The 4,924-nt window shown below is 44.8% G+C and overlaps 1 long non-coding RNA gene across 1 annotated transcript; it reads right to left on the bottom strand.

Annotated features, from left to right (window-relative positions):
• Positions 1-914: 914 nt before the first annotated feature.
• LOC125095207 (uncharacterized) lies at positions 915-2,216 on the bottom strand. Its single transcript, XR_007125821.1, has 2 exons — positions 1,634-2,216; positions 915-1,550 (listed from the first exon to the last, which is right to left on the bottom strand). It is a non-coding gene; the product is annotated as an uncharacterized LOC125095207 (long non-coding RNA).
• Between the last annotated feature and the right edge of the window lie 2,708 nt (positions 2,217-4,924).

Below are 4,924 nucleotides of genomic sequence, written 5' to 3'. Positions count from 1 at the left end.
GGGACGTGTGACAGGGAGGGGGTTCAGAGCATGACAGGCTTCTCAAGACCAGACAAAAACCTGGATTTATGGAGGGGAAGCCACTTTAATCTGTTTGAAAGATCAAGAGGGAGGCAGCGGGAAGCGGACTGTCGGAAGGAAAGGCTGCAGCCGCACAGCAGGGGAGCGTGGAGAGGCAGAAATTTATATTCTCCCAAAATGTGTGTCGAAGCTCTAACCCTAATGTGACCATACTTGGGGATAGGCTTTAAAGAGGTAATTAAGGTTAAATGAACTCATAAAAGTGGGGTCCTAATCCAGTATGACTGGAATCCTTGTCAGAGGAGACGGACACCAAGGAGGCACAAGCACAGAGGAAAGGCCATATGAGGCCCCGGACAGAAGGTGACCACCTGCCAGCCCAGGAGAGAGGCCTCAGGAGACATCAAGTTTGCCAACACCTTGATCTTGGACTTCCAACCTCCAGAATTGTGAGGAAATACATTTCTTTTGTTGAAACCCTTAGTCTGTGCTATTTTGTTATGCCAGCCCCACAAAATAGTACACTTGGCAACTGGCTTCTCTACTTCTCTACTGGAAACTACTTCTCTACTGGCTGAGTAGAGCTGGAAAAGGGCACGTAGAGATGCCCACCTCAGCTGCTGACCACACATGTTGGCAGAATGAGTTGAGACAAAGATTTGGATGTTATGAACAGAAGTGGAACATGGGAGTGAATCACAGAACCTATGGAGAACGTACAGAATGAAATAAGAGGGTCACTGTAGGGGCCCCGGGGTGGCTCATTGGTTAAGAGCCTGCCTTCGGCTCAGGTCATGATCCCAGAGTCTTGGAATCGAGTCCCACATTGGGCTCCCTGCTCAGTGGGGAGTCTATACCTCCTTCTCTCTCTACCCCTCCTTCCTGCTTGTGTGTTCTTGCTCTCTCTGGCTCTCTCTCAAACAATTAATTTAAAAGAAAAAAAAAAAAGGTCATGACGGAATCCTAGCAAATGCCTACAACTAAGACTCTGAAGGAAGAGATGCCCCTGAAGAAATTTTAGAAGAGACAGGGGAACACAAGAACACAAGAACTCCAATCCAGAGATTGGAGCCATGAAAACGAAAAGAATGCTTAAAATAAGCAGGTTCAACAGGGCCAACACTAACATAAAAATGAAAGCAGATGGGGGGCCTGGGTGTAGTCGGTTACACGTCCAACTCTTGATTTCAGCTCAGGTCATGATGCTGAGCCCCACACAGGGCTCCAAACTTAGTGGGGAGTCTTAGAGAGTCTTAGAGTCTTAGAGAGGGAGCTTCAGAGTCTCCCTCCCTCTCTAAAATCAATCAATCAATATTTTAAAAAAAGAAAAGATGAAGGCAGATAAAGCCTGAGTTACTGAGTTGGAGTGGTCTTGACAAGAAAATCTGCGGGTGGCCAACAATTTAGGTGTGAGGAAGGTAGTAGAGACAGGAAGGGTAGACAACCCTAGAGCTTAACTGTTGTGAAAGGAAAAAGGTGGTGGCTCTGGACGTCAGCTTCAGAGAGAACTAAAGCACACAATTTATCACCTGCAGCTGTTAGAGGAGAGGTGACAGAGGCAGAAAATTCAGGACGTCAGCTTCAGAGAGAACTAAAGCACACAATTTATCACCTGCAGCTGTTAGAGGAGAGGTGACAGAGGCAGAAAATTCAGGATAGGAGAGGCAGATAGATATAGCACTGGTGACAAACTACACAGAAGGAGAGAGGTCTTTCCCATTGCGACAGGGACAAAACAGGTTAAGGCTGGAAGCAGATGATGCTGTAGGTAGAGAAAGCCTAGCATTTTTTTTGTTTTGTTTTTTTTTTTGTTTTGTTTTTCACTACGAAGCAGGAAAATACAGCCATCCTGCTTTGAGAGAACGGTGGAACTAGACCGGCTAGTAGGTAGGGAGCACGAACTGCTTCAGGAAAGACACTGAGACAGCCCAACAGCTCTGAGGATCCAGCTGCATTTAGACACAACAGACATATAGTGTCACAACCCCGTAGTCATGGGACTTCTCAAGCAGCAAATAGGGGTTCCCAATCTCCTTAGGTTTTTCCTTGTGTTTCTCTGCCCGTTCGAAAATTTCTTTAGGGGTAAGGCACCCCTGCCTGGCTCAGTTGGTAGAGCACAAGACTTGATCTCAGGGTGATGAGTTCAAGCCCCATGTTGGGCATAGAGCCTACTTAAATAAATAAATAAATAAATAAATAAATAAATAAATAAGAAAACAAAAAGTAGAATTATGGGGCGCCTGGGTGGCTTAGTCAGTTGAGCATCTAACTCTTGATTTTGGTTCAGGTCATGATCTCATGGTAGTGGGATGGAGCCCCACAACTCCAAGTTCAGCAGGCTGTCTGCTTGGGATCCTCTCTCTCCTTCTCTCTGCCCCTCCTGCCGCTCACAAACTCTCTCTCTCAAATATATCTTTAAAAATAGATAAATAATATTGTATGTTTATAAAAAATAAAAAAATTTTAAAAAATAGATAAATAAAAGTAAAATTTCTTCAGGGTCATCTCTCTTCTTTTAGAGTCCAGCTGGAAGTGTTTGCCAGAGTTCCACTGTGACCTTCCTATTTTACTTCTATATGTCCTCCATAGGTTCTGTAATTCACTCCCATGGTTCCATCCCATTTCCTGTGAAATTGAAAATCTGGAAAGGTAAGTAACTAAATGAATCCATACTGGGGTATCGTTAGGGAAAAGCAATGTAAGGACAGGCATAAATGACCCCAAGAAGAGTTGGAGTGCACCCTATCTTCCCCTTCTCCATCACTTACTTCCTTGTGAGTTTTATCCTTAACTAAAAACAACTGTGCCCATCCCGAAAAGACCCAACATTCCCTTTATATGAGGAACACTTACTCACCACACGTTTACTGTCCTGAGGTCAAGTCATGGATGACCTGCCTAATAGACATAAGTGTAAAAGATCCATTTACTGTCCTCAGGGTAATGTAATGGAGATGCAAAGTGAAATTTATAATAAAAAACAGATTTTCAATCTGTAAATATCTGTAAATGAAGGTATAAGAAAAGACTTACTGAAGCAGGAAGATGCTCATTGGTGTATGCAGAATCCCCAGGAAGACACAGGTACAATCCCAGAACGATCAAAGTATGCTAAACTTGAAACTCAAAGACCTATATGACAGCCCTTCAGGCCCAATAAGAACCAATTAATTACTGCATTTCAAAAAAAGTGTTTGAAGTCTCAGGCTGTTAGAATAATGCCTCTAATATAAGAACTGGAACATGATTTGGATTCCAGCAAGCTGGCACATCAGACAGAGGAAACCGCAAGTAGGTAATACATCACAAGCTGTCAATCATCTCAAGAATCTCTGGTCACCCCATTTTCTGTAACTCAAAAATATGGGGTGAGGAGGGGAGATCCCACCATCAGTGGTGGTCATCCCAGATTTGGAACACAAGAACAGCCTATACTGGGGGCTTTGACTACCTCCCTAATGTTACCCAAGGAGGAACCAGAATGCCTCTCATTTGGACACACAGTAAAGACCAGAGGATTTCAGGAAGCGAACAGCTTAAAGTTGGCTAGAGGTACTGCTACCAAGCTAAGGCTCAGTGCTGCAGCATCTCCTTCCTGAGATGCTCCCCTGATGAGGACACCTCCTCTGAACACTGTAAGGAAAACAACTACACGTATTTCAGACAGCCCAGCAGTCAGAGTATGGCAGATGGGGAACCCACCAGAGCCATGAACATCCCAGCTGATCCCAGTTCCTGGAACCCCACCCCCATCCCCTCTGCTTCCTTACGAAGCCAGCTAAGTGGGTTTGGGAAGCAGAGACCGTGGTGTGATGGGTGTCAGTTAAAAGCAAGAAGAGCCCTCAGAGGAACAAGCCAGTGAAACAATGCCAAGGGTCCGTCCAGGGAGCAGACTAGTTTTAGTATACGTGCTGCTTAAGTGGGCACTTGTGGAGGAGACTTTAAATTACATTCCAACAGGGAGAACACGGCAGGATGTATGACCCGGGAGACCTAGGAGTCTGTTTTCCACTTATCATCAGGGTACTCTGGGTCTCTGAGTCCCCTTTCCTCATACATGAAGTGAGGATAACCAAAGCGTAAAAATACTCCCCCTTACAGCCTAGGGAGACTGTTTCAGAGGACAGCATTCAGTGGCTTTATTTTACATCAAGAACACTTTACAGAGCACTTCACCGATGTGTTCTTAGGACTGCCATTACTATTTTGAAGAAAGCAAGCAGCAGAACCATAAAGAAGGTGAACCTAGAGCTCCTTGGGGCCCTAGGCAGTCAAACAAGTGGTCACACATTTCACACAAGTCAAGCCACTCTTCCTAGTCCCTCCCCAGTGGGAAAGATAAGGATGAAAGATGACTTGCCAAGAGTGAGAGTGCCTGGTTTGGGTCTAGAAAGTACAGCTGTAAAAACCTACAAGGCTGGGAGGTGTTCTTGAGAAACAGATAATGTTTCCAAAAATTTCCTCAAAGTGTGTTCCACTAGATAGTAGTACCAAGAAGAATTTGGTGGTGAAATCAGTGTAGGCATAGGCTTCCTCACCCAGGCCTTTTCTGAGACCTTAAAATGAATTTCCCATGAGGACGTGGGATGCAGGATGAGTGAAATTTATTTAACAACAGAGCCCCCTTTCCATAGAACATCTATCAAGGTGTTTCTTGAAACCTACCTTGGGATTTAAACTCTCCAGTAGGGCAGAAGGTTGTATGGGCACATGGACCAGGTGAAAAAGGAAACAATACTGTGTTGACATTCAGTCAACACTCAACACCTGCTGGACAGTTTGGAAAAAGGGGAAATCTGTTGTTTAACCACGGAACTGAAAGAATGTCACATTTTCCCTGAACCACCCTAATCCCAGACCCTCCAGATCTACCAGCTACACAACCCTGCACTCCACAGTCACA

The sequence above is a fragment of the Lutra lutra genome, chromosome 3 (assembly GCF_902655055.1).
Source record: "Lutra lutra chromosome 3, mLutLut1.2, whole genome shotgun sequence".
Lineage (NCBI taxonomy): Eukaryota > Metazoa > Chordata > Mammalia > Carnivora > Mustelidae > Lutra > Lutra lutra.
Note: the sequence above shows the minus strand (reverse complement) of the source record. Positions and strands in the feature narration are given on the sequence as shown.